We start from the raw sequence: 10047 nt of genomic DNA on the forward strand, positions 1-10047 counted from the left end.
CCACTCCCACCGACAGGCTCCAGTGTGTGTTGTTCCCCTCCCTGTGTTCTCATTGTTCAGCTCTCACTTGCAAGTGAGAACACGTGGTGTTTGGTTTTCTGTTCCTGTGTCAGTTTGCTGAGGATAATGGCTTCCAGCTCCATCCACGTCCCTGCAAAGGACATGACCTCATTCCTTTTTATGGCTGCATAGTATTCCATAACATATATATACCACATTTTCTTTATCCAGTCTATCATTGATGGACATTTGGGTTGATTCCATGTCTTTGCTGTTACGAATAGTGCTTCAGTGAACATACATGTGCATGTATCTTTATAATAGAATGATTTATATTCCTTTGGGTATATACCCAGTAATAGGATTGCTAGGTCAAATGGTATTTCTGGGTCTGGTCTTTGAGGAATCACCACACTGTCTTCCACAATGGTTGAACTAATTTACATTCCCACCAACAGTGTAAAAGCATTCCTATTTCTCCACAGCCTCTCCAGCATCTGTTGTTTCTTGACTTTTTAATAATCACCATTCTGACTGGCATGAGATGGTATTTCATTTTGGTTTTGATTTGTATTTCTCTTCTTTCGAGAAGTGTCTGTTTATGTCCTTTGCCCACTTTTTAATGGAGTTGTTTGCTCTTTTCTTGTAAATTTAAGTTCCTTATAGATTCTGGATATTAGATTTTTGTCAGATGGATAGATTGCAAAAATTTTCTCCCATTCTATAGGCTGTCTGTTCACTCTGGTGATAGTTTCTTTTGCTGTGCAGAAGCTCTTTAGCTTAATTAGACTCCTTATTCTTTGTAGAGACATTCTGAAATATTTTCAGGAAGAAATATTATATTGGAATTGACTTCAAAGTAGTCTGGTGGAGGAGGGAAGCAGTGTAGGGGACAAACATGAAACATGATTAGCTAAGGATTTACTGCTGAAGCTGAGTGATAGGTACTTTGGGTGTATTTTTCTATTCTCTTAGGTAGAGTTTGATTTTAAAAAATATGTTTGAAAACCTAGATGATGGGGTTGATAGGTGCAGCAAACCACCATGGCACATGTATACCTACGTAACAAACCTGCACGTTCAGCACACGTATCCCAGAACTTAAAGTAAAATAAAATTTAAAAAAAAGATGTTCGATATTTTTCATGCAAATAAGCAATAAACAATAAAACAGCGTTTGCTGTGAACTTGTGGGAGGACCTGAGGATTTGGCAATGTGAACAATCTCCAAGGAAAGATGAAGGATTGGCATCCCAGATGTAAGTTGGCTCACAGGAAGACCACTCTACCTAACTGTACAAACCATAGTCAATAGCCCAGATTTTTGGAGCCACCAAACCAGTCTTTAACCAGAGCTCAGTAATGGTCTCCCACTTTAAGCAACTGATTTAAAATGCAAATTCAGTAAAGCACTTGAGGTGCTGGACATATTCTAGATCTTGACTTGGGTATTGTGGTGATTAATACTGTGTCAACTTGATTGAAGAATGCAAAGTATTGATCCTAGGTGTGTCTGTGAGGGTGTTGCCAATGGAGATTAACATTTGAGTCATTGGGCTGGGAATGGCAGACCCACCCTTAATCTGTGGGCACCATCTAATCAATTGCCAGCACATAAAGCAGACAGAAAAATGTGAAAAAACTAAACTGGTTTAACCTCCCAGCCTACATCTTTCTCCTGTGCTGGATGCTTCCTGCTCTTGAACATCGGACTCCAAGCTCTCAGCTTTGGGACTCAGACTGTCTTCATTGCTCCTCAGCTTGCAGACGGCCTATTGTGGGACCTTGTAATCGTGTGAGTTAACACTACTTAATAAATTTCCCTTTATATATATTCATGTGTGTGCGTGTGTGTGTGTGTGTGTGTATCCTATTAGTTCTTTCCCGCTAGAGACCTGTGACTAATACAGATTTTGGCACCAGGAGTGGTTCTAGAGGAACAGAATATTAAGGATGGAGTTCTTTTGTTGGTTTTGGGTTTCTGGGGTTAGCTGCTTAATATGATAAGACCCCAAAATGCTAAGGGCTCTAATTCTAATAGTATGGAGAACACTGACAGTCCTTGACATGAACTGTTTAGAGTTATGCAAAATAAATGCATTTGACACTCCTGATTCACCGCTCATGAGAGGCAAGCAGTTTAGTGACTCTCTACATAATACCTTTGACTATATGTGGAGAACCAAGGAACATGGCCAGGTATGGTGGCTCACACCTGTAATCCCAGCACTTTGGGAGGCCAAGCCACGTGGATCACTTGAGGTCAGGAGTTCAAGACCTGCCTGGCCAACATGGTGAAACCCCATCTCTACTAAAAATACAAAAAAAAATTAGCCAGGCATAGTGGCAGGCGCCTGTAGTCCCAGCTACTCAGGAGGCTGAGGTGCGAGAATTGCTTGAACCTTGGAGGTGAAGGTTACAGTGAGCTGAGATTGCGCCATGGCACTCCAGCCTGGGCGACAAGAGCAAAACCCCGTCTCAAAAAAAAAAAAACCAACAATTATTCCGGTGTGGTGGCATACGCCTGTAATCCCAGCTACTCAGGAGGCTGAGGCAAGAGAATTGCTAGAACCCAGGAGGCAGACATTGCAGTGAGCTGAGATCGTGCCACTGCACTCCAGCCTAGACGACAGAGCAAGACTCTGTCTCAAAAAAAAGAAAAAAAGAACGAACCTGAACAACAGAAAAGTTTTCCTACATGAGCAAGACAACTCCTTTCTAGTGCAGAAAACAGAAAGGCATGCACTATTCTATATGCAGATAATTCTTATTGTCTGAAACTCAGATCTCCTGATAAAACCCTTGTGGCTAATCACTGTCAGAAAGATTTGATATTTACAAAATAAAATATATTTTATATTTGCAAATTTACATTTGGTAGGTATCTGGTAGGTATTTTTCATCTTTTAATTGGTTTAGAAATAACAATGTTATAAAAGTCACTTTGTCTAATCACCTCCTTGTACATCACAAATAATCCTGGAGGGCGTGACAGGAAGTAGCCCTACTCATACTAATAACTCCTGATTAAATTAAGATTTTTTCTATTGGTGTTAATGTTTTAAATTTTGTTTAATGTTAAAATTATGTTGATGTCAAATCTAGTTGGATTATTTGGAAGTTCATTGTACCCATTCTTTAAACTTTTCTCTATTTGCAAATTTGGGGAAATACTATTTTGGTCCTGTTCTATGGATGTGACCTTGTAGGGTCTCATTTGTGTGCTATGCAGACTCAAAACAATTTCCTGGGGTAAAGCTTACACCTGACTTTGGTTTTCCCTTGTGGGTGAGAAAGCCTTTGATACAACCAGCTGTTCTTAGGTACCTCAGCTTTCACAATAGGTCAAACCTACGTTTGAATTGTCTATTAAGGCATATGGATCTGAATTTAAACAACAGAGAATAGAATTCCAGGATTTCGCTGAGAGTATAATCTCATCCTGTCATCAAATATTTATTAAAAACTCAGTAAGGAGAAGCAATTTTCAGAGAGGATTATTTGAAGCATATATCAGCTTATGCACTTTTTCAGACAGTCTAGTCTCAAACATATCCATGGATTAAACCAGATCAGTAGACAGCTGGTACCTTACTAGACAGTGTCATAGTTTCTCAAAGTATAGTTTTTACCAAATTGCACTTTTTTGTGATGTCAACAATGTGTATTGAGTGTTATGGGAAATAACTTTTGTTGCATCTATTTTAAGATTGTATAAGAACACTATTAATTTCTATCACAATAACTACTTTTTAGGATTGCAGTGGGAAATATGTCTGTTCTTCCTGGTACCAAGAATAGTTAATAGTCGTAGTTATCTCAATTTTGTGATTAAGGAGAGAAATGGGGAAAGGAGGGAGGGAAGAGAGGGTAAGAGGAAGGGAGGGAGCCAGTAGGATATTTTGATGCTGCAAAATCCTAACCCCAGGGGTTTCAGAACTATAGTGGCAACTGTGCAAAGTGCTGACTCATCAAAAGAAAAGTCCTGTGTCCCAGGCCAGACAGCCATCTCAGAGGCCTGGGATAGGAGGGAAGCATTCTTTATTTATTCTCTCCTTTATTCACCTTCCTTGCTACATTCACTTCTGAGTGAGTTGAAGGAGAGCAGAGACCCCATATCCAATCTATGTACCTCACGTCTGGCATGGCGTATGACAAAGATTGTTCAGTAAACATTTGTTGAATTGAACTGTACAACTGAGTCCACAAACTCTGTCCTCCTTTAGGACATGTGCCAGCATTGGGACTTTCCATTCTTGAGGCCTCAGTGACTGCTTTTAAACCAAACTCCACACTGGTCACCCCTGGGTCAGCATCCTGAGCAGAGTTTATGCCTGGTGTTTCCTTGTCTCCACCAACCCGTTATTTCTTCCACTATCGAACAAAGTGACTGTGAGGTACATGAGCAAATCTCTGATTTGTACAGAAGCTCTGTTCATTCTCCAGCTGATGAGGGGTGGGGGGGTATGTGTACGTGTGTGTGTGTATGTGGTATGTATGTTCATGTGGGTTTTTTGTTTGTTTTTTGGTTTTTTTGTTTGTTTGTTTTTGTTCTTTTCAGATGGAGTCTCGCTCTGTCATCCAGGCTGGAGTGCAGTGGCACGATCTTAGCTCACTGCAACCTCCACCTCCCAGTTTCAAGCGATTCTCCTGCCTCAGCCTGCCAAGTAGCTGGGACTACAGGTGTGCACCACCACACCTGGCTAATTTTTGTATTTTTAGTAGATACAGGGTTTCACCATGTTGGCCAGGCTGGTCTCAAACTCCTGACCTCAAGTGATCCACCCACCTTGGCCTCCCAAAGTGCTGGGATTATAGGTTTGAGCCACTGCGCCTGGCCCTTCATGTGTTTTAATTAAAGCTCAAATGAAAACTCACGATAGTCCCTACTGATAAATTGCTCCTTGCCAGACAGTAAGAACATTTGAGAATATTTTAGGAAGAGGCAATTGATCCCCTAGCACTTCTCTACCAGCCTCTCAGCTCAGATGAACTGCTTGGTTTTATGGGGACACAGACCATGACAGTTGGAAGTGATCCTTGGAAAGCCTCCTGTGGGAGATAAGGTCCAGGAGCTCAGGAAGGGAGCCTGAGTCTCTCAGGTCTAATTGGGATATCAGAAATCCATATAAAAATGGCCAGGCGTGGTGACTCACGCCTGTAATCCCAGCACTTTGGGAGGCCGAGGTGGGTGGATCACCTGAGATCAGGAGTTAGAGACCAGCCTGGCTAAGATGGTGAAACCCCCTGTCTACTAAAAATACAAAAATTAGCCGGACTTGGTGGCAGGCGCCTGTAATCCCAGCTACTCAGGAGGCTGAGGCATGATAATCACTGGAATCCAGGAGGCGGAGGTTGCAGTGAGCCAAGATCGCGCCACTGCACTCCAGCCTAGGTGACAGAGCGAGACTCTGTCTCAAAAAATAAAAAAATAAAAAAAAAAGAAATCCATATAAAAATGCTTCCTGGCAAGTCTCAGGGCTGCCTGCAGTGCACAAAGCTACTGCCCCTACAATGGGAGGCCTTGAGGCCTACCTCCTGCAGCAGTCCAGGGTCAGGAGTCAGGCTGGCCTGCGTTGGAATCGGGACTCTGTCCTTCTCTGGCTATGTGATCTGGGGAAGGCAAGCCTCTCTGAGTCTATTCCCACAGCCTGTTCATTGGGATGGTTAGAGATAATGTATATAAAAAGGGCCTCCAATAGTGCCTGCTGTAATAGTGACAATAACTAACACTTAGTAAATGCCTGCTCTATGCTTTACATGTATTAACTCATTGAATCTGTACAAGAACCTGTGAAGTAGGTGTTATTGTAACCATGTTTGCAGATGAAGAAACTGAAGTACAGAGAGGTTAAGGAACTTGTTTAAGGATAGAAGAAGGCAGAGCCAGAATTTCCAGACATTAGAAATCTGGCTTAGAGTCCATGCTCTTAATTGCTACACTCTTCTGCCTCTTAGCTACTGTGGTATTTATAATTTTTCTTGGCAGGGGTGTAATTATTACAACCATTCAGGAAAATAATTTCTCAATACGTGTCCATAGACTTGAAAAGGTTCCTAGCCTTTAGCTGGGCATGGATGCTCACACCTGTAATCCCAGCAGTTTGGGAGTCCAAGGCAGGAGGATCACCTTGAGGCCAGGAGTTCAAGACCAGCTTGGGCAACATAGTGGGCCTACCTCTACAAAACAAACATACAAACACATAAAAAACAAAACACAACAAAAATCCTAACCTTTGATCCAGGAGGGGAATCACTTCTGGTTATCAATCCTAAAGAAAGAATCCTACATATAGAAAAACCCAGGTACAATTAAAAAAAAAATCACAGCATCATTTATAGTATGGAAAAAGGGAAATAATCCAACTGTCCAGTAACATAATAAATAAGATCACAGCACATCATCTAAGTGGACAATTATACAATATCATCATAGTAGACTCTTTTTTTAAGACTGGGGGGAAAACACTCTGAAATGTTACTAGAGGTTGAACCAAGGTAGTGAGATATGGAGCTGTATTTTTACTTTTTATTTTGTCTACTTTACAAATGTTCTATTGAATTAACATAACTATGCTGCTTTCAGCAACTTAAATGCTATTATTTTCTGACCTTTGGATGAGCAGCATACCCGCCAAGTCCACACTGTTGGAGTGATGGGTTGGGCCTTGCAGCAGGAGGGGAGGGAATGTGTCTCTTCTCCACCATCCCATCCTCATCACCTCTCAAGTCTGTGACAGGCATGTGACTTTTGGCTCCAGGCTTTTCTACCCTATGCTGGATGTGAAACAAGTAATGTGATTTGGTGGAAAGAAACAATATTTGGAATCAACAGATTTGGCTGGAATAAGAAAGCTGCTAGTTATCAGAACCTGGGCTTCTTAAACCACTGGTGTCTTCCGCTTTTTTTTTTCCCTTCCTTTCCCATGTATGGACCACTGGTGTCCTTCTCCATAAAAGAGAAATGACCAGAATGCCTGCCTTGGAGAACTCCCATCATTTCTTTCTCTTCCATGAAGCCCAGGATAGCAGCAGAGGTGGAACACCCAGTGGGCTGCATCTACCTATCACCAGTTCATGTTGTCCTTCTGTCTGTCTCTTTGGGCGAGCCTGAGGTTGTTCATGTGGGCTGATCCTCCAAGCCCCGCCTCATTCAGACAGCAGTGGCCAGAGATTTTCAGAAGCCTCAACTCCCACCTTACCTCCAGATATGGGGTCATATATTTCCTCTAAGGGAGTTGTGTTTTGTGAGTAATTTTTAAAATTTACAATATATAGGCTGTACTGTTTTAAAGTGAAGTGTTTCATCTGGGGTAGGGCAAACTAATCACCAAACATACTGGAGGAAATGATGAAAAACTCGAAAGAAAGATAATTTTTGCATTTTCTGTCTTGTTTCATTTTCCATTCACCAAGCAAACTATACTCCTTTTTTTTCCTATAAAAGTTCACACTGGGTATGTTTCTAGGAGGAGTCATATCATGCAGCTTACAGTAAGATGACACTTCATTCTATCTATTCCTAGGAACAATGTAAAAATACGTATGTGGTGAGATTAACAATTTTCTTATTTGAACTCTCAACACCAAAGCTGACAGCCTCCTCTCTCTTCAGATGTTTGAAATCCTTTATGTAAAAGCCTAATTTAAACTTTATAGTAATAGATAATATTTTTAAATGTAATGAGATTTAAATATATCAGTCCCAAAATGTTTATTAAAAGCAAATAATGTTTTTCTTCATGTTTGAAAAGTAAAAAATATTAATTCAAAGTTGGTTCTTCTTATACCATAAGTCTTCTATTAACTTGTTTATCTCCATGTTTCTCCTTTACTTCATTTCCCAATTTTTGCATGAGCTGATACAAAAAACATTACCCACTTCCCACAAATGATGGTACCATTAAATCATATTCTGACTTATGGTGTCAGTGGAATTCTATTTTGATAGACTGCTTCTTATAAGAGTAGAAGGGGATAATTATATTACCTATCATTCAAGTTAAGGCATCACACAATTATCAGTTTGCATTTATTTTCTTTGAATTAATACAATTAAAATATATGTAATTCTTATTTCAATTTGACTACACCTATCATGACACCTAATCCAAAGACAAAAATTAAATAGTTTGTTAGTATACTTGAGGATAAAACCATGGCAATATGACAGGGTGTGGCTCTAACAAGTACTTCCTGTACATAAAATAAAGACCAGTTCTATATCTGGTCTTTAATCCAAGTCAAACTTTTCCTTAGTTTATTTTTGTAGTCTTTTAACTGTTAAGTGGTATGAATTCTTTTGGCTTATGCATTACATAAGCGCCATCCATAAAACTTGTTCTGGTATGTATCAGGGACCATAAAAATAATCATTGTTGGATCTAGAAATTTCACCCCTAAAAATATATCCTAAGGAAATAATTCCAAATGTAGGGAAAGCTATATTCAAAAATCTTTTCGTTGTATTACTTAAAATAGTAAAAAATCGGAACAAGCTAAATACTAAGATGAGAGTGATTGAGTATATTATAGTAAACTAGCTGATAGAAGTTTTTTATAGCAATTGAAAATGATGAAAAATTGTATATAAAAAGCAAGGAAGATTGTCATGATTTTTATTTAAATAATTTTTACTATAAAAAGTTTATATTCCATTTAAGAAAATAGGAAAATAAAGACAATAGAAAAAAGAAAAATAATTAGAATATTCGTGAAGAAAAGCAGAGTACTCAGTTGTATCTGTAATATGATTATAATTTTTGTTAAATAATAGAGCAAGAATACTTGAAAGTTGTTTTACAGAGTTTTATTCTTTTCTTATCAGATATATGTAGCATAATTTGTAATATATTCTTATTTATATTATTTATAATATACAAATAATATAGCATAATTTCTTATATGTTTATATTTAAAACTCAGAAACCCTCATTTGGAGCATTCTCCCATTCTTGCTGCCCAAATGAACAGGTAAACAGTGCAAATTAAAAGACTGTTCCAGCCGGGCATGATGGCTCATGCCTGTAATCCCAGCACTTTGAGAGGCCGAGGCGAGTGGATCATGAGGTAAAGAGTTCAACACCAGCCTGGGCAACATGGTAAAACCCCGTCTCTACTAAAAATACAAAAATTAGCTGGGCGTGGTGGTGCATGCCTGTAATCCCAGCTACTCGGGAGGCTGAGGCAGGAGAATCGCTTGAACCCAGTAGGTGGAGGTTGCAGTGAGCAGAGATCATGCCACTGCACTCCAGCCTGGGCAACAGAGCAAGACTTCATCTCAAAAAAAAAAAAAAAAAAAAGATTGCTCCACTGTCTTGCATGGTAGGTACCAGTATTCCGACTTTACAGGGGAGAAACAGGCTGAGAGTTGAGCTAACTTACCCAAGGTCTCAAAGCTGGTACTAGCAGAACAGAGATTGACAATCACATCTTACTAGCTTTTAAATGCCTGAGCTCTTTTTTCCCTTCCTGGTATCATCACAGTGAGAATCAAATGAGGCAAACATAGAAATGTATGCTGGAAATGTATGCTGGAAATGGGGGTATTGCCCCTCCCTGGGGTTTCAGGATCACCCACTTTTCCCATGCCGTCCCACAAAGGACAGAGATCATAACTGTAAAGCTTTGTGAAAAAATAAACAAGACACTGGTAATATCCTGTTACAATTTTCTTTTTGAAAATGTCTCAGCCAGGCACAGTGGTTCATGCCTGTAATCCCAGCATTTTGGGAGGCTGAGGCAGGAGGATCATTTGAGGCCAGGAGTTTGAGACCAGCCTAGGCAACATAACGAGACTCCATCTCCACTTTTTTTTTTTTTTTAAATGTCTCAAATCTTCTGTTGTAGGGAAATTCTGATCTATGAGAGGCTGCTTGAAATAAATGGGCTACTGGCCAAGGCTTGGAAATGTTTGTGGTATGATAAGGTCAGTTGTTATTTGGCATCGACAGATACATTATTATTGCTATTTAGAAACAATTAGTAAATTATTGAAAAGGCAGTAAATGTAAAATTATTTCTTTGGAAAGACCCTATTTATAGAAA

This window comes from Hylobates moloch, unplaced genomic scaffold (genome assembly GCF_009828535.3).
Source record: "Hylobates moloch isolate HMO894 unplaced genomic scaffold, HMol_V3 SCAFFOLD_5, whole genome shotgun sequence".
Lineage (NCBI taxonomy): Eukaryota > Metazoa > Chordata > Mammalia > Primates > Hylobatidae > Hylobates > Hylobates moloch.